The sequence below is a fragment of the Salmo trutta genome, chromosome 8, assembly GCF_901001165.1.
Source record: "Salmo trutta chromosome 8, fSalTru1.1, whole genome shotgun sequence".
Taxonomy (NCBI): domain Eukaryota; kingdom Metazoa; phylum Chordata; class Actinopteri; order Salmoniformes; family Salmonidae; genus Salmo; species Salmo trutta.
In genome coordinates, this window is record NC_042964.1 from 31,430,568 (window position 1) to 31,439,347 (window position 8,780).

The window sequence follows — 8,780 nt, forward strand, 5'->3', positions numbered from 1 at the left end:
TTTACTTTGGATTCCACAGCCCATTTCTCAATAAAAAAAACAAATTGAGTAAACTTATTTGTTGAAGTTTGAGCCTCAGTGCACATCTTCTTTTGTATGTCTAGTTGTGTTTGTGTTAATGATTTAGTTAAGATATCCAGGAAATGGAGAGCGTGGTTGAAGTAAAACACTGTCCACCACTGTTTTTAAAAGTACATCGTAATACAATATAAATCTTCATTTACCTTAGATATGTTACAATAATTCAACATGAGTAGATTCAATAAACCCTATTTCCCATGAACTCACAATTTCAATCCAGTTGTTAGGGAACCTTAGATGGTTTATTGAATCCACCCCATTGCTGTTGGGGATGGGCTCCTGATGGGCTCCTGATGAACTGAGACCAGAGTCGCAGATTAGGCTGTGGAGACCTCAGTCTTGGAGGCTGAAACTGAAGTCTCCTCAATCTGCTTTCCAAACACGGTTTCCATGATGCAGGCGTTGAACTGAGGGAGACGTAGATTTATATGACAGAGAATGAACATAAGGTTGTGTGTCTTGTTCAGACTCACGTCTTAATTCATGTGCTTCATTTCTGAGTGTTTGTCAATGCCTGAGTGTATGTGTGCCACTATGTCGGTGAATTTGGGGCTTATAGAATCACCTGTTTGTTCATGAAGGCGTAAATGAGAGGGTTGTATACACAGGAGCTTTTAGAGAAGAAAGCAGGGATGGTGACCAGGCGGTAGTCTTTGTTCTCGCTTGTTGTATAGGCAAAGTACAAGCCTGCCAAGGCGTAGGGGCCGTAACACAGAATGAAGGAGCACACCATCACAATCACCATCCTGGATACTTCTTTTTCTGCCTTCTGGGTGGAAGCTGACTCAGCCTGTGCAGCTGCCACCTACACATACACACACACACACACACACAGACAGGACAAGCTGGTCACATCTGGGTTCCAAACATTGACTATACTGGACTTTGTTTTTTTGTTTTTTAACCCAGAAAGCGTTGTACTCACGGCCCGTAGTGCTCCCAGTAGCTGGGAGTAGGAGAAAAAGATGATGGGCATGAGGAAACAGGTAACAATAAGGAATTTGGTGTAGCTGGCACAGTGGTACTCCTCGTTGTTTGTATACCAGTCAGGAGCAGCCCAGACCCTCAGGGATATACCTGTAAAACAAAACCAAGTTACTGTAACTCAGGCCCCACACATTGTCTCTCTGAAGGGTTTCCTCCATGCCTATATAAATCAGCGACTTATCTAACTTGAAAAGCAGTGAGCGATGCAAACATTGAAGCCAATTAGTGACATTAATTGCTGGTCAGAACCTTACACGTACGGCAACACACAATTTTAACTCATTTTAGGATATTTACCATTTTCCCCATCCCCTGTGTGTGCAATATGAACCAAATAGCCTAATAGTAGCCAAATACAAAGAGTATTTATTAATCCAGACAAGATCAAAGTGTTTGTGAGAGGCTGGGGATGAATACCTGCTCCGGCGGAAGAATGGTGGGGTTACACATCCAATCCCCATGACCCAGGTGAAGGCAACAGCCGCCAGAGCCTGGTTGTTGTCAAATTTGAAGGTGCCGAAGGGTTTGCAGATGACCACGTATCTCTCAAAGGCAAGGACAGCCAGAGACCAAGCTGACACCAACCCTGAGGAAGAGAGAAGAAGCTATCAACAGGTTAGGAGATATCAAAGACATCAAACACAATAACTATGTAAATAATCAGAAGAGTAAAATGAATCTCTAAAGTTGTTGCTTTTTTTGTTGTTATGATTATGTTTACCTGCTATTGAACCCATGCAAGCTTCCATTGCACACAAGGTATAACCCAGGAAGTAGTATCCTCTCGCACTAGAAACGAACACTTGACTCACAGAGAACGTCACAAAGATGAAACCTGCTAACGAGACATTGACCAGGATGTAGTTCAGCGGTTGTCTCAGTTTCTTGTACTTCACTGTCACCACGAGAATTATAAAGTTTAGGGGTGTTCCAGCAAAGAACACAAAGCCCATGAAAGCAGCCTGTAGGTAGAAAGCCCATACTGGGGCCAGGTGATACTGTGGCCCCTCAAATGGGCTGACCTTAGAGATGTTCTCGTACAGATGGAAGTTCTTTCCCATCTTGGCTCCTCTCTGACTCAGTACCCCTACCCGTCCGTCCCTTAGATGTGCACTGTGATGCTGAAAGGCTCCCTTTTATATGACCACAAACTACTTATAAACCTCTTTAAATTATGTCTGGAACAAGCTTCTCCTGCGGATCTTCCTGATCTTGTAGGTGGAAGAATAAACTTTAGGATTAAGCTGTCCCCATGACCCGTAAGAAGAGACCTTACTTTGTTGGGCGCAGTTATCCATTTTAAAGAGCCAGTGAGAAAGAAAACAATTTAGAAGAATAATTGAACTTATAGCAGAGACACGTTGTTTTTGTTGGTGCGGACAGTGTTAAGATAGAAAGCATTGCCATACTTCTGGAGTTTGTAATGTATATCACTGATTCAAGCTAAGCTGTGTAGGCTGTTCTTATGAGGTGGTAATTGCCTTATCCAGTTCCCATTCATCTCTGAGGGACTAATCTTTGATAGACATTAACCTTCCACGAACGTAACTTAAGGGGAGGGGGAAGGGAATGTGGTGAACAGGGGTAAATAGAACAAGCTGACTGGGCAGTGGCAATCACAATGTTTGGAAACTCCACTTTAACAATTCATTATTGTTAAGTGCTAATCCATCAACCAATGAATTAATTCATTACAGATTCTAAGCAAACATAGAGAGCCTTGCTCTTGTTGTCTACCTTTCTACAGGGAAGCTCTAGCACACTGAGCACTGTGAAAGATACAAGTCACAATGTAAAAATTGAATGTCTCAAAACACCATGATTGTTTAGTGACACCATGAAAAGTAGTGCACCTAAACTGAGATCTGGTGTTTAGAGGGTGTTTGAATGTTAACCCAATGTAAGTGTTGTAGTTCACAGAGTGTGATTAAAACAGAAATGAAGTACTCTGAAACACCTAAAGTGGTTCTTCAACCTGAATATTGGTGTTAAGAGTGTTGCAAAAAAAACATTTTGGACTTTCAGTGCAAGTAAAAGGCAGCATCAAAACACAAAAACTGTGTTTCTCATACAATAAATGGTTTAGAAATGGACATGGTTTATACATTATAAATTGATGATAAGGGACTATGAAGAATATTTTTTGTTATTTTTTCAATGCTTTACTTAGACAGATTAGAAACAGCAGGGGCAGTAAAATGATACATTTTGTTTGAATTTTACCCACTCAACAACACAGCCAGACTATAAGAAATGATTCTGGGGTTATTGAAATTGACAACAAACAAAAAAAAGTATACTTAATAAAAATGAATGCAAGTCATGCAGAGCCTGTGGTCTAGCGGTAACACACTAAAACACCCCTCTCCCCACCGAAGACTGGATTAAATTCCCCTGCTCCAGTCCTTTAATCTGTTTCTCACACCTAACTGTATCCCCTCTGTCATTTCAATAAAGTGTGAAAATACCCCCAAAATATATATATTTTTAATTATGCAAGTTGTTTAAATGATTTGTTAATTTCATTTGACCAAAAAATGTAATATTAAATACAACTTAATGTGTTGCTCAAAAAGTATATTTCATGAGGATAACCAAAGAGAGACAACATTTAGTGATTGAACTCATTGGAAGTGGTTTTAATCAGCTTGCATTTTCTATCTTGCCGCTTGACTCTGATTGTGGGTACTTCAACATTTTTAGACTTCATAATTATTTCACACAATGTTGTATACATGTTTGAAGAAAGAAAAGTATATTTTTATACTAGTATTAAGCTTGTTGTGCCATGAGGTGTAATGGTTCCTGATGAACGGATATCAAAACAGTCAGACAAATTGACGTTCATTGAGCACAGCACCCATTCCCAAACTCATGATTGTTAATGGAAGAGGCAAATGCAGAATTCTCAATTCATGCAATTCAACCTCCAGTTACTGATGGTGATTTGAACACTGTGCATGACAATGCCTGCCAAAATGGCAAACGATTAAATACATGAAACAATGTTAACCATTAAAATTCTCCAAATTAAGTGATCTAATTCTGCACTAGACAGGGTTGAAACACCATAATAGTGTTTAGAAGCTTTAGAGAGAGGAAATGACACCAAAAGAGAAGGTTCTAATTCTGCACTGAACAGGACTCAAAACACCAAAATTATGCTTTCAACTTTTTTCAGTAGGGCTCTCAGTCCCTCGCAAGGTGTTGCACTACTCTTGATTAAGTGATGTTACAATACACCATGTAATGTTTCAAAACAGTTTAGGATGATGTGTTTCAATAATCCAGCAAAGTTAAAGTTTTCAATCAAATCAAATGTATTTATAAAGCCCTATTTACATCAGCCGATGTCACAAAGTGCTGTCCAGAAACCCAGCCTAAAACCCCAAACAGCAAGCAATGCAGATGTTTTGTTTCCTTCAAGTTGGTGGCAGCTCAGTTGCCACTATTTTGGGTACTACAAAGCACTTATTTTTAACAGTGCACATTCAGGTTTAAATTATTAACCTACTGGTATCAAGATGTAGCTTGAATGGAACAAAAAAAAGAGTGCCATATAATGAACGGCAGGTAGGTTAGAGAGGTGGGCCAGCAACTTGAGGGTTGCCAGTTTGAATCCCCAATTCGTACCAAAAATTCAGGCCCTTGAGTAAGGCATTTGACCCTTAAACTGCTCCTTGGATTACACTATTTCAATGATGACCTTTGACGTGGGACAGAGATTACGGTTTAGAGTTATAGATAACCTTGATCGGGTGAAAACAGAAAGCTTACGACTATCTGGGCAGCAAGCCAATTAGAGCACAATCAGCCCCCAATACACCCCACCCCCTCGTCCATTCCTCCCTCCTTCCCGCCCTGGAAAGGGTGTCTACGTTTCTGAGAGTTGAAATCAGGTGAATTCTGATCAACATACCTCATTAACAAATAATTATTCTCTGTGCAGGACATGGATATTCAGAATGTCTTGTCTATTTTTCCTCTTCATGATACTGTTGCATATATTGTCAGGGATGGCAGCCGCTGACATTGGATCTGCGAAGTGTCTCAGCTACTTTTTTCAGTTACTGTTTTTTTACCAATAACTCATGCAGACACACCAATAGGAAAACATACTCTCATGACACCACCCCACTATGTAAGCATGGAAAAGTTTTCCCATCTTATTGATTTACTTAATAAACTGTATGCTACAGTAGTTGGAGTTATTTTTTTAACTCATACATGGTCATGGCTAACAGGTACAGCTAATGTTAGCTACATAAGATGCTTAGTTTTGTTGTCAACGGCCCTTTCCCTGAGCTTCATCACATGTGAAACCTTTCTGCCATCCACCTGCTGCCTGTTGCCTGCCATGTTTACTAGATCGCTTGACATTGGGGTCTTAAAATGCCACAATACAGGGATGAGCCTTAATCTGGAAACAAGATTTACCTGAGATGTACCTGGCCAATCCTTCCAATCTCTGCAAACTGCAGGGATGTAATATGGGATAAGGATCAAACTACAAGATCATCCCTTTAGCCACAGATTGTGGGGTCAAATGACTAATTTGAGGAAGGATCAGGGGTGGGTTTATTGGTAAATGTCCCTACTCCTCCTCACCGTGCCCCCCGTCCTCCTTTTTATACACCTGCACACAGTCAGCCTATCCTCTTTACCTTGGAACCTCTCCAAGGAACCGTTTCCTCTTCCATCCTTCTCCTCTGTCCTCCTCTGTCTGTCTCTCGTGCCTTTTCAGATCAGTGCTACTCTAGTTGAGTTTAAGGCAGTAGGGTTTTGATCTAGTTTTTGCTTGAAAACCAGAGCTTCTCCCAATTTACCATCAGCAATAAAGGTATGCTTTTTTCATTTCCAGTTTTTTTTATATGGGTGAGTAGGCTTGTTTAACAGACTATATTTCAGCTTAGCATTTGGGTCGGTTGTTTAATTTGAAGTAAATTGATTAGTTTAAGATTTTAGCTTTAAGGAGAAATCTCAGTCGACAATGCCTATTTGACTGAGATTGGATCTTTGGAAAAATTTATATAACTTTTAGCATTAAAAAGGATTTGATATAGTTTGACACTAATGACAACAAAACTGTGTTTGTACTGCACAGCAAACCGAAGTGCATGCATTGTGATGACCCTTATTTTGAAGATTTGTTTCCTCAAACTAGGTGAAGATGAAGGACCACTACAGTCCTTCAAGATACATGGTGAAGAAAAGATGGTGAGCGAGTGAAAGAACGAATGCAAGATAAATATCATCCCCAGACTCAGGGTTGTATCATAACCAAGCTGTATGGGTTAGACGTATGGGTATGATACGACCTGGGTTTGATGGTGGTCTGCTGCTGCCTTCAAACAGAGGATGCTAACACCAATGGCTCTCTATAACTGAGTATTTTGCATGTATTTTCTTCCCTTTTACTTTTCCTTTCCATTTTGCCAAGAGAAGAATGTATAGCAGCCTAAAAGGAATTGTTTTAACAGCTGTACAATTGCTTAAAATGGCACTCTTGACTTTTGCATTTTGTGTTTTGTGACAAAAGTATCCTCCAGAAAGTGATCCACAAAATAAACTGAATAGAACAAACCTTGTACTTCGGTCTACTCTGCTCTTGTGAGATCATGGCCAACAGAAAAGCATCCATTTAAAAACCCTTAGATTAGCTGCTGTGGGGGTTGGTGACACCAGTGGGATCTACCCGGTACAGCCAGAAGAGGACTGGCCACCCCTCGGAGCCTGGTTCCTCTCTAGGTTTCTTTATAGGTTCCTGCCTTCTAGGGAGTTTTTCCGAGCCACTGTGCTTCTGCCTCTGCATTGCTTGCTCTTTTGGGTTTTAGCCTGGATATCTGTAAAGCACTTTTTGACAACTGCTGATTTAAAAATTGATTTATTAAATAAATGTAATCTTGTGAGGGTGGAGTAACAGCATAATGATCCTAAAGGGGTAAACCACACCCTCTTGGTGCGCCAGGCAAGCTAAGTCAAGTGCACCTAAGAGTTGCTCTTTTAAAATATAGTGATGCTTTAATCAAATCTTTCACACACAGGCTTCTAAACATCCATAGTAAATGTAAAACAACACTCCTTATAGAGCAAGCAACAATTAACAAACTTGAGATACTCTATATATACAAAAGCATGTGGACACCCCTTCAAATGAGTGGATTCAGCTATTTCAGCCACACCTGTTGATGACAGGTGTATAAAATCGAGCACACAGCTATGCAATCTCCATAGACAAACATTGTCAGTAGAATGGCCTTACTGAAGAGCTCAGTGACTTTCAACGTGGCACCGTCATAGGACGTCACCTTTCCAACAAGACAGTTCATCAAATTTCTGCCCTGCTAGAGCTGCCCCGGTCAACTGTAAGTGCTGTTATTGTGAAGTGGAAACGTCTAGGAGCAACAACGGCTCAGCCTCGAAGTGGTAGATCACCATGCGTAATGCCAAGCGTCTGGAGCAGTGGAAACGCATTCTCCGGAGTGATGAATCACGCTTCACCATTTGGCAGTCCGATGGACGATCTGGGTTTGGCTGATGCCAGGAGAACGCTACCTGCCCGAATGCATAGTGCCAACTGTAAATTTTGGTGCAGGAGGAATAATGGTATGGGGCTGTTTTTCATGGTTCACACTAGGCCCCTTAGTTCCAGTGAAGGGAAATCTTAACGCTATAGCATTCTATGACATTTTAGACAATTCTGTACTTCCAACTTTGTGACAACAGTTTGGGGAAAGCCATTTCCTGTTTCAGCATGACAATTACCCCGTGCACAAAACGAGGTCCATACAGAAATGGTTTGTTGAGAACTTAACTGGCCTGCACAGAGCCCTGACCTCAACCTCATCGAACACCTTCAGAATGAATTGGAACGCTGAGTGCGAGCCAGGCCTAATCACCCAACATCCATGCCCGACCTCACTAATGCTCTTGTGACTGAATGGAAGCAAGTCCCCGCAGCAATGTTCCAACATCTAGTGGAAAGCTTTCCCAGAAGAGTTGAGGCTGTTACAGGAGCAAAGAGAGGACCATCTCCATATTAATGCCCATGATTTTAGAATGAGATGTTTGACAAGCAGCTGTCCACATACTTTTGGCCATGTAGTGTACTTACACCCATGAAGCATGCCAATAGTGGCAGGAGTTTTTCTAACCATGTGACCTGACCAGTAAAAATTTGGGGTCCAATGTCTTCTTTGCATCAGGTTACTCTCCTGCAGGGAAACTATTGACAACTGCTTCTAGGACGCAAACCTGTAATGACCCACTATCTGGTTTGATTGTTGTAAGTGGTTTTCAACCTTTTTTGGTTACTATAATCACATTTCGCTCAGTCTGAACTGAAGTACCCCCTCATGTCCATCTGATAGTTAAGCAAATGTTATTATGCATATTCCCAAATACCCCCTGTGGATAGGCCAGGTAGGTACCCTCATGGGTACTCCTAGTACAGATTAATAGGCATCTTTGGTACTAGTACCCCAGTTTGAGAACAACTGTTGTAAATCATGCGCTTTGCTGACATCTAAGGGTCTTTCAGTGTATATTGGGGTTCTCTTACAAAAATAAATTACATACCGCCTAGCAACATAGTTATACATTGTAACCATTAATTCAATTCAATTGATATGGTGTTTCTTGTTTTTACAATAACAGTAAAAGAGACCCGCCCATTGTGTCTCTCGAATATGTGAAGGACAGCTTTTAGTTCC

The 8,780-nt window shown here is 40.9% G+C and overlaps 1 pseudogene; it reads right to left on the reverse strand.

The window, feature by feature from the left end:
- Positions 1–371: 371 nt before the first annotated feature.
- On the reverse strand, positions 372–2,177 carry LOC115198670 (putative violet-sensitive opsin; annotated as a pseudogene).
- Positions 2,178–8,780: the final 6,603 nt, after the last annotated feature.